Here is a 17949-nt window from a genome sequence, read left to right on the forward strand (position 1 = left end):
TAATCTGATGTGGAGTTGGTAAAGATCTTTTCCCATTCTGTAGGCTGCCTTTTTGTTTACTTGACTATGTCCTTAGCCTTACAGAAACTTTGCAATCTCATTAAGTCCCATTTGTTAATCATTGACCATAGAGCTTGAGCCATTGGTGTTTTGTTCAGAAAATTTTCTCCTGTGCCTATGTGTTCTAAGGTTTTCCCTACGTTCTCATCTAATAGTTTCAGTGTATCTGGTTTAATGTGAAGATCTTTGATACACTTACACTTGAACTTTGTACAAGGAGATAAGAAAGGGTCTATTTTCATTCTTTTGCATGCTGAATGCCAGTTGGACCAGCACCATTTGTTGAATAGGCTGTCCTTTTTCCATTGAATGTTTACTGTTCCTTTGTCAAAAATCAGGTGACCATATACATGAGGGCTCTTTCAGGATCTTCTATTCTATTCCATTAATCCACATGCCTATTTCTGTACCAGTACCATGCAGTTTTCAGCACAATTCCTTGTAATATAGCTTGAGGACACAGATAGTGATTCCCGCAGATGTTTTCTTGTTGTTGAGGATAGATTTCACTACTCTACATCTTTTGTTGTTCCTTATGAAATTGGACATTGATCTTTCCAATTCCTTAAAGAACTGGGTTGGAATTTTGATGGGGATTGCATTGAATCTGTAGATTGCATTTTGTAGGATGGCCATTTTTAAAATGTTGATCTTTCCAATCCATGAGCATGGGAGATCTTTTTATTTTCTGAGATCCTCTTCAATTTCCTTCTTTAGAGGTTTGAAGTTCTTGTCATACAGGTCCTTCACTTGCTTAGTTAGAGTCCCACCAAGGAATTTCATAGTTTTTGTGACCATTGTGAAGATGCCTTTTCTCTAATTTCTTTCTCCACATGTTTGTCATTTGAGTATAGGAAGGCTACTGATTTGTTTGAGTTAATATTGTATCGAGCCACTTTGCTGAACTTGTTTATCAGCTGTAGGAGTTCTCTGGTCGAATTTTTGGGGTCACTTAAGTATACTATCATGTCATCTGCAAAGAGTGATGCTTTTATATTTTCCTTTCCGATTTGTATCTTTTTGATCTCCTTTTGCTGTCTAATTGCTCCATCCATGACTTCCAGTAATATGTTGAATAGGAAAGGAGAGTGGGCAGCCTTGTCTAGTCCCTGATTTTAGTGGGATTGCTTCAAGTTTCCCACCGTTAGTTTGATGTTGGCTGTTGTTTTGCTGTATATTGCTTTTATTATGTTTAAGTATGGACCTTGGATTCCTATTCTTTCCAGGACTTTTAACATGAAGAGGTGTTGAATTTTGTGAAATTCTTTCTCAGCATCTAGTGAGATGACCATGTGATTTTGTTCTTTCAGTTTGTTTATATGGTGGATTACGTTGATGGATTTCCTTATATTAAACCATCCCTGCATCCCAGGGATGAAGCCTACTTGGTCATGATGAATGATCACTTTGATGTGTTCTTGGATTCGGTTTGCAAGGATTTTGTTGAGTATTTTTGCATCAATGTTCATAAGTGAGATTGTTCTGAAGTTCTCTTTCCTTGTAGTGTCTTTTTGTGGTTTTTGCCTCAAAAAATGAGTTGGGTAGTATTCCATCTAATTCTATCTTGTGGAATAGTTAGGAAAGTATTGATGTTATATCCCCAATAAATGTCTGAAAAAATTCTGCACTGAACCCATCTGGACCTGGGCTTTTTTTGGTTGGGAGGCTTTTGATGACTTCTTCTATTTCTTTAGGTGTTATAGGATTATTTAGATGATTTACTTGGTCCTGGTTTAACCTTAGGATCTTGTATCTGTCTAGGAATCTCTCCATTTCCTCCAAATTTTCCAATTTAGTGGAGTATAAGTTTTTGTAGTAGGATCTGATGATTTCTTGAATTTCCTCAGTTTCAGTTGTTATGTCTCCACTTTCCTTTCTGATTTTGTTAATTTGTATACTCTCTCTTTGCCCTCTAGTTAGTCTGGCTAGGGGTTTATCAATCTTGTTGATTTTCTCAAAGAACCAACTCTTGGTTTCGTTAATTTTTTGAATGGTTCTTTTTGTTTTTATTTGGTCTATTTCTGCCCTAATTTTGATTATTTCTTGCCGTCTACTCTTTTTGGGTATATCTGCTTCCTTTTGTTCTAGGGCTGTGCTGTCAGGTTGCTGATGTGAGCTCTCTCAGTTTTTTTTTTGGAAGCACGCAGGGCTATGAGTTTTCCTCTCAGTACTGCTTTCATTGCATCCCATAGGTTTGGGTGTGTTGTTTTTTCATTTTTCGTTGAATTCTAGAAAATCCTCAATTTCTTTCTTTATTTCTTCTTTGACCCTGCTATCATTTAACAGAGTGTTGTTTAGTTTCCATGTATATGTGGGCTTTTTGTTGTCTTTGTTTTTGTTAAAGACCAGCCAAAGACCATGGGGATCTGAGAGGATGCATGGGAGTATTTCAATCTTCTTATATCGATGGAGGCTCGTTCTGTGTCCAATTATGTGGTCAATTTTCGAGAAGGTGCCATGGGGTGTTGAGAAGAAATGTATTCTTTTACTTTAAGATGATATGTTCTGTAGATATATATTAATTCCAGTTTGTTCCAAGTCTCTGCTAGTTTTACAGTGTCCTTGTTCAGTTTCTGTTTCCATGATCTGTTCATTGGAGAGAGTAGGGTATTAAAGTCTCCCACTATTTTTGTGTGGGGTAAATGTATTTTTTGAACTTTAGTAGGGTTTCTTTTATGAATGTGGGTGCTTTTTTATTTGGAGCATATATGTTAAGGATTGAGAGTTCCTCCTGACAGATTTCCCCAGTAATGAGTAAAAAGTGTCCTTCCTTATCTTTTTTGATAACTTTTGGTTGGAAATTTACTTTACTCGATATTAGAATAGCCACTCCAGCTTGCTTCTTGGGGCTTTTTGCTTGGAAGTTTTTTTTCCACCATTTTACTCTGAGATAGTGTCTCTCTTTGTCTCTGAGATGAGTTTCCTGTATGCAGCAAAAGGGTGAATTTTGTTTATATATCCAGTCTGATAGCCTATGACTCTTTATTGGGGAGTTGAGTCCATTTATGTTACTAGATATCAAGGAATAGTTGTTTCTGTTTCCTGCCATTATTGCTTTTGTGGGTTGAGTTGTGTCTGTGTCTTTTTCGTCTTTTAGTTTTCTTGTTTAGGAGTTTTCTTGTTTTTACTAGGCTGTATTTTCCCTCATTGTATCGGGTTTTCCACCTATAATTTATTGTAGTGCTGGGTTTGTGGTCAGATATTGTGTAAATTTTGATTTGTCTTGAAATATCTTCATCTCTCCATCTATGGTGATTGATAGTTTTGCTGGGTATAGCAGCTTGGGCTGGCACTTTTGCTCTCTTTGGTTCTGCATGATATTGTCCAGGCTCTTCTAGCTTTCATAGTCTCTGTTGAGAAATCGGGTGTGATTCTGATTGTCCTGCCTTTATATGTTACCTGACCTTTTTCCCTTACTGCTTTTAGTATTTTTTTCTTTCTTTGGGCACTTGGTGTTTTTACTATTATGTGTGAGGAGGTATTTCTTTTCTGGTCCAACCTATTTGGAGTTCTGAAGGCTTCTTTTATGCTCGTGGTCATCTCATTCTTGAGGGTAGGGAAGTTTTCTTCTATGATTTTGTTGAAGATATTTACTGTGCCTCTTAGTTGATACTCTTCTCCCTCTCCTATTCCTATTATCCTTAGGTTTGGTCTTCTCATTGTCTCCTGGATTTCCTGGATATTTTGGGTTAGGAGCTTTTTGTTTTTTGCATCTTCTCTGACTGTTTTGTCTTTGTTTACAATGTTGTCTTCTGCCCCTGGGATTCTCTCTTCGATCTCTTGTAATCTATTGGAAATGCTTGCTTCTGTGACTCCTGATTTCTTATTTAGGTGTTCTACCTCTAGGGTTATCTCTTTTAGTGTTTTCTTTATTGTGTCAATTTCTGTTTTAAATTCCCTTTTCCATTCCTTTATCTCTTTGTTTCTGTTTTCCTCTAGTTCTTTGTATGTTTTTCTTGTTTCCTCTTTAAAAGCTCTTGAGTCTTTTTCCTTTTCCTCCTGTTCTTGTCTAAGTATCTCTATCAGCATCTTGGGGTATGATTTCAGGTCTTTGTCTTCTTTTTCTGGAGTGTTTGGCATTCCAGTGTTTGCTGTTATGGAAGAGCTGGGTTCTGGTGTTGCCAGGTTGCCTTTGTTTTCTTGGGATATACTCCTTTTCTTTCCTCTTGCCATTTTGTTGTCAGTTATATGTTCTCGCCTTTCCCTCGTATCTGGTCTGTTTTCCTGGATCTCCACTGGTCCAGTTGGCAGATGGGCAGAGCCCTGTCTATGCTTCAGAGTCGCCAGGTGGGATCAGAAGTTCTGTTCCTGGTCCCTGGATCAGGCAGGTTGGAGTGTGCGCTCTCTGTGTGCACTCCGCAGAGATCTCTCTGCTCCCTGCCTGCCTAGATCTCCTACTCACCAGTTTTTCAACCTTTAGAAGCTGCCGCTCCCTTTGGCGGATCGGGAATTTTTAAAATAAACAGTCTATCCAAAAGAGAAGGCACATGTGCTCTTAACTATTCTGTAACATATTTAGTGGAATAAAAATAGGAAAGATGACATTCAATAAGGCAGCATAAACCATTAAGTGAAAACAACATATTAAAAATAGAAAAGTAAGAGAGAAAAAAAGCCATATAACTTTGAAGCACATCTCCACTTGGAAGCTAGGTAGAATACTGCTTACTTAGTAATTGATTGGGAGAAGCAAGATGCAAGAGTGGAGCTAGAATGCTTATGTTGACATAGAGCCAAGACCAAGAAAGTGTTTATTTCTTTTCAAATACTTAATACCAGATCCGTGTTGGTTATCCAAGTACATCATTAGTTAATGCAACTGTATAACTAATAAAATATATAAAGTCTCCTTTAGCAATCAAACTCATATTTGTTTGTTTGTTTATTTTGTTTTGTTTTGATTTGATTTTTGGTGTGCAGTAGAATAAAAATTGACAAGAACATGCCTCCATATTTCTCTGTCTGAATACATGGTTGCTTGTTCAGTCTACTATGATTATATTGTTCTCTCTCTCCAAGAAGAAGCTTCTTCAAGACAGTAATTACATTATGGTCTCTAGTATAATTCAATTTGAATGACATAAAGTATTGGGCTAGAAAGCTAAAATCCACAAAAAGTATCAGCTTTCCTTGAAAGTAAAAAGAAAGTAAAAGTCACATGATCCAGTAAAGAAACCTTGAGGAGAGTGCAGAGGAGTATTTGAAAAGACACATTGTCTATTCAGACTTGCTCAGACAGTGAATACAGACCTTTATCTTTTTCACTAAAGTATTTTTTTTAAATTTCAAGTCATCTTGTCTTTCTTAAGCAAATGAATACAGAAGTGCAATGAGACATAGGATATGAGGTCAGGCCAAGAATTTAGAAGATGTTCCAGGAATAGTTAATAAATATTTACATTTACTTCAGATTTTAAAAGAAGATTTCACTGAAGAGATAACATAAGTCTTAAAGCATGCAGGAAAATTTTTATTTTTTAATTGAACAACTTTATTTTAAAAAAACAGATGAATGTACAGATTTTAAAAGCATTTTTGCATAAAAGTATATGAGTACATTTTTTTCAGCACTTGATTTTTTTAAAGGTTTGATAGTATGCATTAAAATCTTACTAGTTACAATGAGCATAAAGTACATGTAAAACAAGATGTAACCTGGAAATAGTCAAAGTTTTCTTGGTGTGTAAAGATTAAACATAATGATTTTTCATTTTTTTGTCCTTTGTTTTTCTTGAACTCCATATAGTCTGTGAGTTTTTTTCTGGGGTGTTCAGAGCTTTCTGGGACAAGTATCCAATTATCAGTGACTGCATATTATATCTGTTCTTTTGTGACTGGATTACCTCACTCAGAATGTTATTCTCTAGATGCATCCATTTTCTTAAGAATTTCATAAAGTCATTGTTTCAAATGTTTAACTGTCTGCAGAAACAACAAATTTAAACCAAGTTTAAAACACACACACACACACACACACACACACACACACACACAAGAAAGAAAACGTGAAAGAAGATGTTGAGAGAGGGAGACCAGGTTGGAAATTAAAGGAACAGTTGGGTGTGGATGTGATCAAGATACATTGTATAAATGTTTGAATATTTCAAAAATTTTAAGATGGAAGTAATAGGACGAAAGAAAACTATAAATGCATAAAAGCTTAATGAAGCCATGTCAAAAATTAAATAACTATGTATACTGATAGGAAATAGACAATGTTTGTACTTACTACTCTCAGCTCTCATGAATTACAAAGATCTGTGAGCCCATTTTGGTGAAGAAAGTAAGAAATGTTGATCTATTGAACAAATATGTAGGAAATGGTAAGATAAATGGTTTAAGCCCTAAGCCCAATTTTTTATGAACTTCCTAGGAAAGATCGGTGTGTTAAGTTGTGTAGTGTCCACCAGAAAATACTACTGAGTAAATTAGATAGACAGTACACCTCAGCTGAAGTGTATGACAGGTGAATTCATTCCCTACAGCCCACACCTGGGCTTCTCAGAGAACAAGGAACAGTTTCAGCATAAACAACAGATGTCAACTTTTGAACTGAGATATAAAACAGTTGACCTCAGTTGCCAGGAACATCCATTCCACTATATTTCAAAGTACTCTCTTCCCTGTGCTGTCGACAGGATGATTTCAGAAACCACCATGTTTAAGCATAATCAACTTTATTCAAGATATATACACACACAAACCTCAGAAACATGCCCATACTCTTCCAACACAATAAATAAAACTTAGTTATTGTTAAGAGTTAGAGTATGTTTTGTTCCTCCTTTGAAGTTTTAAATATTCTAACTAAGCAGTTACCATATATTTATTTAATAAAACCAAAAATTAATTGGCACAAATTTAATAAATTCATTGGATCTCAAGCCTTAATTTTTTGGTTGTTTCTATTTCTGTGGAGAATAAAGGCTTCATGATACCTGTGACCATAACTTTGTACATAGACCTAGTTTTGAAAATGAAGATATTCGAGATAGTTGATAAAGCAAAAAAATTAAAATTCCAACAGATTTAAACAAAAAGGAAAACCAAAATATTATAAGCATCACTTGGTTGCTATCTCGAATATCATCATTTTCAAAACTAGGTCTATGTACAAAGTTATGGTCACAGGTATCATGAAGCCTTTAATCTCCACAGAAATAAAAACAACCAAAAAATTAAGGCTTGAGATCCAATGAATTTATTAAATTTGTGCCAACTAATTTCTGGTTTTATTAAATAAATATTGGTTTTCCTTTTTGTTTAAATCTGTTGGAATTTTAATTTTCTTGCTTTATCAACTTATATTTCTATACAAAATAGTTTGATCATAGACTCGATGTCCCCTAACTCCTTTCAGATGCTTTCTATTGCAATACCTAACAAACTGTGCTCTTCCTCTTCCTCTGTCTTTCATAAATGATGCCCAGTGTAGGGGAATGCTGGTAAGTTTAGGCAGGGATGAGTGGGTGGGTGGAGGATCATCCTCATAAAAGCAGGGTGAGGGTGATGGAATAAGGGGTTGCAGAGGAGAAGCCTGAAAAGAGGATAACTTTTAAAATTTAAATAAATAAAACATACAATAGAAACGAAATTAAAAACAAAAATAAAAAATAAAGAAACAAACCATAGAGTTTGTTTTGTTATCCAACCATTCCTGGACATGGGGACTGGCCTGGAGTGTGGTTGATACACCTAGTGGCACTCCATTAGAGAAACTGCAGGAATCAACTGCAAATATCACCTGGGTCAGGGGTGGGATTTTATTTCCCTCTTCTCAGTAGTGAGACTTTGTCTCATTGAGTCTGTACAGTCTTATGCCAACTGTCAGTCTTGGTAAATTTCTTATATGTTTCCATTATGTTGTGTTTGAAAGATGCTCTTTCCTTGGAGTCATCAAAAACCTGTAGCTCACCAATCTTTGTGCTTCCTTTTCTATGTAGATTCCCTGAGCCTTGAAGGAAGGGGTTTGGTTAATGTGGCAAAGACCTTCCCGTAATCGATAAAGATTTCAGGGGAATAATCACTGGGTGAGGAGTAGGCAGAATTTCTAGGTAGGAGGAGAGAAGAAAAAAGAAGAAAAAGAGACTGGCAGCTTTGGGGATAAGAGAGCTTAAGGTACAAGATGCATCGAACTAGAGACCCCCCGGTAAGATGGCGGATCCGCCAAGATCCACCATAGAGGGATGGCTTACTAATTAGATTGTTAGCTGTTAAGCCCAGCAACTGAGTTACCTGCTGACTTTAAACTAAGACTGCGGTGTTTTCCTTCATTCAGTGACTCAGCTGAGTTCCAGAGAAGAGTGCGATGCTGGAGCACACCGATCCCACCACGGAATTGGGATGTGTGGGGGTGGCGTGGCAGCCACCCGCCACAGGAGCCACGGGAACTTAGTCCCGTGGGATGTTTCAGAGCTCCCAGTCAGAGGGTTTGCTGAGAAGAGAACAGCCCACAGATGTCCTGTGCCACAGCAATGTCTGTAACATGGAACCTTTTTCCTCTTTTTTCATTTCTAAATATTTACTGTTATAGATTAAGACCTCTTATTTAGGGTTGCGTACTCCAATGTCTCTCGATCTGCAGGTTTTCCAGTTGTGGGTTTCTGTGTTAATTATCATATACTGAAAAAAAGGAACTTCTCTGTGAGGGTTGAACAATGCTGTGATCTATGTGAACAGTTATAATGTAACCGCCGTCTCCTCAAAGCGGTTTATTCAGGAACCTTACAGCATGCTCATGAAAATCTTTCTGTCCCCGTCTGTCTCTCTTTTTGAATCTCTTCTAGTTTTACTTTCTGTTTCTTCGTTTTGTTTCCCTTTCGGTTTCGGTTTCTCTATTTCCTATTCCTGGCCCTCAAGCACAGTCCCATTGTCCTGATCTTGTGTCCTGGGTGCACCTGCGCAGCAGCTTGCACCGTGGGAGCTGCTAATCATGGGAGCAGGAGGAAGTCAGGTGCTAGTCACAGGACCAGGCCAGAGTCCCAAGCATTATCTTGGGACTGTCGCCACACCGCTCTCCACATAATAAGCCATTAGAAATCATTTTGTTTCTGTTATTTTAGCAGAATAATAGTAGTAGATTTTCCTCTGTGTCTGACGAATATCAAGACGGTGAATGATGTAGCAATGTCAGATAGGGATTTCTTGTAATTGAACAGGCCATAAATCCAAACAAATTACACACTGGTTGCTCTTATAACCTTCGTGTCACCTTTAGAATGGTCTATCTTAAGGAAGGTCACTGTAGTAAGTCACAGTATTTGGATCTCGGGATATTGATGACTACATTTATGTTTTGGTCGCACAAAGAACACCATGAATGTTAGTCTGCAGAGGTGAGATTCTAGTTAGGCAACAGCTCATGTTCTTCATTTTAGATGGCATATATAAATGTTGTCAATATTAGGGCCTTACCACCAGTATCCTGTGATGTTTGGAGGTGGAGTTGCTTGTTGTACTCCCTTGGCCAATAATTCAATAAGATATAACCTATTCCTGGAACTGAAATTTCTACTTAGTGACTTAAGATCTATAATTGGGGCATTGTCTCCCCCCATTACACAGTGACTATTTAAATCCCTTGTGCAAGTGTCTATACTTTAGGAAACAACGTCAATAATAGGTTTCCATATGGCTTTTCTGAAGGTCTTCAGTGTTAGGTGCTCCTCCCTCCATCCCTTCCTTTACTCTGACCTCCCTCCCATTCACCTCCTCACTCAATCATCCCATTCTAGTTTTCCCATGATCACTTTGTAATACTACATTCTGTCTTTGGATGATGTCCTCATCCCCTAGTTTCTGACTAACAACCAAACCTCTTTGGCAATTTGGATTGAAACACAGAAATCAGAATCATAAAATCTATAATCCACATAAAGAGAAGACATGCGATTTTTTTCCATTTTGAGTCTGGGTTACTATGTATAAAATGATAGTTTTTAGCACTATTAATTCAGTTTTAAATTTCATAATTTTACTTTTAACAGCTTAATAATATTTTATTGTGTACAAACCACATCTTCATTATCTGTTCATCTTGAGATGCTATTCAAAAAGTTCATGTGCCATCTAGCTCATCTCACTATTAAAGCCTATGATAGAAATGATTAGCAATTATTTTGTGCAACTTAATTGCTCATTCTTAGCAGAATTAGTTTGAAAGTTAATTGTCTCAAACTTCCTAAAATAGTCTTTCATAAAATTCAGAAAAATTGCTACAGATTCATGAGCTTTTTATATTTATATAGAAGGAAGATATTTCCCATAAATCCTTTTAATAGAATTATACAAATTCATAGTAATAAAATGAACAAAATATGGAGTCTAGGCCTTGGATACTCTGATAAATTTCATTTACTTCTCTGCTTTCTGTAAATATACACTTCTTACAGTTTTTTTTTTTTTTATTTTAACCATATGGCTAGTTTGTTTATTTGTTTTTGTTATAAACATACTTCACCTCAATATTTTCTTAGGGTTTCCATTGGTGTGAAGAGCCACCATGACCAGCACACCTCTTATAAAGAATGGTGTTTTATTGGGGCTAACTTACAGGTTCAGAGGTTTGGCCTATTATCATCAATGCAGGAAGCATGGTACAGGAGGAGCTGAGAGATCTACATCTTGTTTCAAAGCAAACAGGAGAAGACTGACTTTTAGGAAGGTGGAAGGAGGGTCTCAAGGCCCACTCTTACAGTGCCACCCTTTGTCCAACAAGGCCTCACCTTATCCAACAAGGACAAACCAACTAATAGTGACACTTCCTGAGTAACGCATACTTAAACCACCATAAATATTAAATAAAAGATTACTTGTCATAATAAAGCACCAATCATGTTCAATAGACCCTGATAATTGGAAGTAACTTGATATTCAAATTTTCAATAATCATAAAGCAGTCAGAGAACAATGTGGGTTGATGCTAAGGTGATACATGATTGGACAATGGAGATGTAAGTAGGGAAAGGCTGGGAAAATGGAAGAGAAGAGAAAGAGAGATTCCTGGAGGAATCAAGATGGAGCTGTAGAAGAATTTAGATCCAGGTGGTTTTAATTAGAAATAGGTATTTATGAATATTTTAAGTGTTTCTATAGGTCTTTTTATATCATAGATAAAGACAGTTTGTATCTATGGATGTAAGCTTATTGTGTAGAGGGTTTGTGAATTGAAAATTTAACATATAAACATGCTTATTAAGCTACCAGGCTTCCGAGTCATTTTTGTATTGGAAGTAGAAGAACAGAACATGCAGGGGCATTCGTATCCACCCACGACAGAAGCAACAGGGAGGGCAGAGTGAACTGCCTGGGAAGGGAACCATGTGGAGAGGGCAGCTTTTGGATTGAGTGACAGAGTCAGTGTGCTCTGCTCCACACTAACGCAGCATTAGACCACAGGGGCCAATAAAAGATTAAGTCATCCTTTTAATATTTACCGCAACAGAATAAGAATTGAAATATCAAATATCCATTGAGTTACATTAATGAATATGAAATTCTAAGTAGAAAATTCAGTGTATATAGTTTCTGAAATTCTGGCTGACAAATGATCTCCCAAGTTTCTCATTTTTCTTTTCTCAAAACTCCATGAAAACCTAAACCAGAACTATTATACCTATGTTTTAGTTTCTAGTTTTCAAGAATTCACCAGGAAACAAAAATGTTTCTCTGCTTTTTCTCGAAATTTATCTGGATACTGTAGTGGTAATGAAGCCGTGAGTTACAGTACAGATGTAGAAGGGTTTGAAATGTTTGCACAATGGTATCATGAGTAGTTTGTATATATAACTAATAAGATATGTCCTCTCTTTTCTGAAAAGACAACTGTTCTTTAAAATGAAATATTTTATTTCATTATGTGTTTAATTTTCTCAAATTTTAACTGTGTGGCAATGTTTACATTATTCAAATATTTTGTGTCAAGCATTTTCTCCCAACTTCTAAGCCTGAGTATCTCCTAACTGTTACAATGGCACCTTCAATGGAAGGTGGTAATTAAAAAAATTCCTGCCAAATCTGTATCATGAAAGGTTTATAACTTAAAGACAAGTCTAAGATTAACAAATCAAAAAGTAGCCAATATTGAGAACAAAAGAATGAAGGGTCACCAGTCATTTGCCCAATATATACTTTTTACTGGGTAACTCATTTCTTCTGAAGTTTCTGCAGCAAAACCATGAGGTACCTATGAAGCATGAAACAGAATAACCTTATTAAATCAACACTAATCCTAGCCCAAGTCTAACTTTCAACACTTTGTGGTTAAATTTCCTTTCATGTTTGCAGCTGGAGGTAAATCACTCTGTAAACCAGAGTCAAGAAGGAAAGATGAATCCTGTGCTAAAACTGTTAGTCTCACAGGCTTACCTCTACTGGGGAAAAAACCCTCAGCCAATGATAGAAAGGGAATTTCAGACATTAGTCTTTGATTCTGTGTAAGAGGTTCCATGGCTTGAATTAAAAGGATCTTATCTGCAAGCCAAATACCACATTTCAGAATATCAAGTGGTTCAAGCATAATTTTCATCTTTTTATGGATGTGAAACATCTTTATGGGATTGCTACCAGTTCATTTAAGAAGAGAACAGCCCATATTGCTATATATTTTAATATTTTATTTTTGTAAAGGAATATTTTTTGGCTTGACAGCAAACTTTGTAAAAGTAAAGCCAGTGTCAATCAAACAACGGGCAGTCATAAGAACTTAAATGTTTTGCATAGATCTCAAGGAATTGAATTTTAGCACATATGAACCTGAGACATTTAGTATTTCCCCTGGGTTTATTTACCTCATTTATAAAATGAGTGCAGTACAGGGTTTTGAACACTTATTTTTTTTTCTCCACATTCTTGCCAGCATCTGCTGTTGCCTGAGTTTTTAATTGTAGCCATTCTGACCAGGTGTGAGGTGGAATATTAGGGTTGTTTTGATTTACATTTCCCTGATAACTAGGGATGTTGAACATTTTTAGGTGCTTTGCTGCCATTCAGTATTTCTCATCTGAGAATTCTTTGTTTAGCTCTGTACCCCATTTTAATAGGGTTATTTGGTTCTTGGGAGTCTAACGTCTCAGGATCTTTGTATGTATTACATATTAGCCCTCTATCATAGGTAAGATTGGTAAGAATCTTTTCCCAATCGGTTGGTTGTTGTTTTGACCTACACTCCTCCATTTTTGGTGAGATTGCAAGCTGCTACAATCACTCTGGAGGTTCCTCAGAAAATTGGACATATTACTACCTGAGGGCACATCTATGCCACCAGTTCTGGGCATATACCCAAAAGATGTCCCAACATATAACAAGGACACATGCTCCAATATGTTCATATCAGTCTTATTTATAATAGCCAGACACTGGAAAGAACCCAGATGTCCTTCAACAGAGAAATAGATACAGACAATATGGTACATTTACACAATGCAGTACATTTACACTACTCAGAAACAGTGGCTTCATGAAAATCTTAGGCAAATATATGAAACTAGAAAATATCATCCATAGTGAGGTAACCCAGTCACAAAAGAACACAGATGGTATGTTCTAAATGATAAGTGGATATTAGTTCCAAAGTCCATAAACCCAAGATACAAATCACAGACCCTATGAAGCTCAAGAAGAAGGACGACCAAATGTGAATTCTTCAGTTTTTCTTAGAAGGGGGAACAAAATACTCATGGAAGGTAAAGGGTGGGAGGGACTTGGGAGGAAGAAAAAGGGGGAAGGGGAAAACAGGAGGTAAAGATCAGGTATGAGAGGAGATGGTGATGATATACAGAGGATTAGGAATTTGAACAGAGTTGTGTAGAAATGAAGGAGGGGGATCTGAGGGTAGCCCCAATATGTCTCTGAGTACAGGAAACCATAAGGCTCCCAGGACCCAACTGGGATGAGATTGGCTGAAATGACCAACAAAGGGGAGGAAGAATCTATAGAGACCATATTCAGAGGTTAGCCAAGGCCCCAGTGTAGGGTATGGGGCCATCCCCCGTTCTCAAAATTTTAACCCAGAATTGCTCCCATCCAAAAGAAATAGAGGAACAAAGAGTAGAGCAGAGACTGAAGGAAAGGCCATCCAGAGACTGCCCCATATGAGGACCCAGCCCATATACAGACACCAAACCCAGTCTCTATTGCTGATGGATGCCAAGAAGTGTTTGCTGACAGAAACCTGATATGGATGTCTCCTGAGAGGCTCTGCCAGAGCCTGACAAATACAGATGAGAATTCTTGTAACTAACCATCAGACTGATCACAGGGACCCCAATGGAAGAGTTAGAAAAAAAGACTGTAGAAGCTGGAGGGTTGCAAGCCCATAGGAAGAAAAATAATATATGTTTTTAAAAACCCTAAAAACAAAAACAGAGCTCCCAGGGACTAAACATAGAGGGATCCATGGGTCCAGCTGCATATGTAACAGAGGATGACATTGTCTGGCTTCAATAGGAGGAGAAACCTTTGGTCATGTGTAAGTTTTTTTGTTTTTTTTTTTTTCCTCAGTGTAGAGGAATGCCAGCGTTGTGAAGTGGAAGTGGGTGAGTTAAATGGAGAGCATCCTCATAGAAGAAGGGCAGGGAATGGGAGAGGGGAGAACCAGGAAAGGGGATAACATTTGAAATATAAAAACAAAAAAATATAAAGGAAAAAATATTTTCTTTTGCCTATTCTTGAAAATACTTCCAAGTCAAAGGGAAGCATGCAGGATTTCAGTTTGTAGTTGTTGTATTGGACAGATTCCTTTCAGTAGTGAACATCTAAAACAAATGCATTTGCCAACCTGGCTTTCAGCCAAGTAGGGCCAGAAAATAGAGAAATATCAAGAGCAAAAAATACTGATGAAGCAATTGGAGAATGAGAATCGAGACTTATTTATATAAAATTATTAAGGTTTTGTCTGCTCAATCAGAAGGTTGCTGGGTCTTAAAAATGAAAACACAGTAATAAGTAGATAGTAAAGACATCCGTGACTTGAACCTGTGCAGGCCTTGTGTGTGATGTCAGAGTCTCCATGAATTCCAATATGTATCATCAGTCTCGTGTCTGAAACACAGTGTATTCTTCGAGTCACTCATTGCTTCTGGTTCTTAGAGTGTATTAAATGCAGGGTGTAAATATATATAATTTTATTGAAAATACACATCTCATAATATATATTGATATAGAAGCAATAATTTTTTTTCTATTCAGCCATATGTGTATAGCGTATGTGTTCGTAATCCCTTACTTGGCACATTTACCTATGTATCATTAATGATTCTTACATACTTGTTCCAAGATGAATGCATCATTTTTCCTCATGAATAAGTTCTTTCTGTACAGAAACATCAGTGCTTTTATACTGCTTTTGAAAGTAAAGACCAAAGACCTCTAAATAGTCATAATGAAATTTCCTACTGAGAATGTAACTAAAAGACATACCGCACACATAAAATAATTTAATATAAATATATTTCATATGAAATACTTATGAGCGAATTTGTATATTCATATATAAACAGAATTGAAATGTAATAACTCTATAAGAATGCAAAAAATACCCTGCTAAACAACTAGGACTAAGAAATAAAAGTCCTAGTACTAGAAGTAGGTTATATATTTTTGAGTTTTGAACCTGTTACATTAAATATCAACTTGCAAAAACAAAACAAAACAAAAACAACAAAATACACATTTATCATCAATCCTGGTTATTCTATAGAATGTTATGAGGATACACTATTGCTGATGAAACTACATACTTGAGTCACTGAACACAGAGAAATCAAGCTGTAACTGACCTGGGAGTGTCATCCCTTCTAGCTAGCTTTATAGTATATGGAAGGTATCACATGAACTACTGAAGAAGAAAAGTAATCACTAATCTTGCACAGCTGCAATTCCTGAGAGCCTTAATAATGGTTTTTCTGACAAGATATGCCCACTGGTACAATAGTGTCATACATATCATGGGAATAACCAACCAGTTTCTGATTGAATTTAAACTATTCTATACAAGACAAAATCAGATAAGACACCAATACTGGGCCAAAGCATAGATGTGAAAAGGTCATAGGCCCTATTTGGGAATATATTACCCTTATTTTGTTAAGTGGATATAATGTTAAATTAATCCCTAATGACATAATCTGCCTTATAGATCAATGCATGCTTCAACATTCTTCTAAAAAGATGCTATTTATAGTATGTGAGTATTACTACAGTAAGCTACAGTCTCTGCTCTACTCCATACCAGCATTCCCTTTCGACAGGAGCAACTCTGATTTATATATTTTGAGATGTCACCCATCCTTCAACCGGGGAACTCTGTCTAACATATGGATATGCTCTTTACAGGTTCTCTCTCCCCTTTTATGTGTGGGATGGGGTATTTCAGCTAATGTGATCCCCTTAAGTCCTGGGAGCCTCTTGATTTCTTGGTATCTGGGACTTTCTAGTAGGTACCTCCAGTTCCCCATCCCCTACAAACCAACATTCAATTTTCTGACCAGACACTGGCCCACCTGGGGATCCATCCCATCTGCAGACATCAAACCCAGCTACTATTGCTGTTGTCAACAATCACTGGATGATAGGAGGTGGTATAGCTGTTACCTGAGTGGTTCTGCCAGATCCTGATTTATACAGAGGCAGATGCTTGAAGTCAACCAATGAACTGAGCACAGGGACCCCAACTGAAAAGTTAGGACAAGGACTGAAGGAGCTGAAGAAGTTTGTAACCCTATAGGAAGAACAAAAATATCAACCAAGTAGACTGTCAAGAGCATCCAGTGACTAAACCACCAACCAGTGAGTACACGTAGAGGGAACCATGGCTCCAGCTGCCTATGTAGCAAAGGGTTGTCTTACCTGGCATCAGTGGGAGGGCAGGCCCTAGGTCTTGTGGAGGCTCAATGTCCCAGTAGGGGAATACTAGGGTGGTGAGACAGGAGTGGGTGGTTGGAAGAGCACCCTCAATAGAAGCAGGGGGAAGAAAGATGGGATAGTCGGTTTGAATAGAGGAAACCAGGAAAGGGTAAACATATTGATGCAAATAAATACAACAGCCAATAAAAAAAGAAAAAAAAAATACAGTAACCTACAACTGGCTAATGCACAGATAATGAGAGCTTAGGAATTGTCAACACTATGAATGTATTTATGGTAGTCCTTTCTTCCAAGATCAGGGATAATTGTGGAATAGGAATGAAAAGAGACTAAGAGTCAGAAGTAATGAATGTCTACAAAGAAATCTTATCATCTGGGCACAGCAAGGCAGCTGCATATGAAATTTTATCAGTTGTGAAAGAATGCAGAAGACCAGTTCAAGCCAAAGGAAGATCAAATTCTATCATGGAAGGAGGAGTGGGGGTATAAAAATCCTATTCCTGGCCATACAAATACTTGCAGCTGTTGGCTGCTGGTAGAGGGAATGTCAGTCTGCCAATGATCCAATGATGCCTTGAACTTCTCCAGGACTGTAAAAGTTAATTTTTGTTCTTTGTAAGTTTCCTAAGTATCACACATTTTCTAAAGGGGGCATAAAATTAGAATAAATACTCTACTATCAAATACTGCTCATTATAAGACCATTTTTCCTAACCTCCATTCTTCTTAGAAAAAAAAAAAGCAACAACAAGTGTATAGCACCCACTCAGAGTGGGGTACACCTAGACCTTAAATCATTAATAACTCAAGAGCTAAGAAGATAGCCTTGTGGCAATTTTTGGTATCTAAAAATCATTATGTTCAATTTTTACACACCAAGAAAACTTTGACTATTTCCATGTTACATTTTGTTTTACATGTATTTTATGCTTATGGTAACTAGTAAGATTTCAATGCATACTATCAAACCTTAAAAAAATCAAGTACTGAGAAAAATATATTTATATTGTTTTATTCCAAAATGCT

This window comes from Micromys minutus (assembly GCF_963924665.1).
Source record: "Micromys minutus genome assembly, chromosome: 1".
Lineage (NCBI taxonomy): Eukaryota > Metazoa > Chordata > Mammalia > Rodentia > Muridae > Micromys > Micromys minutus.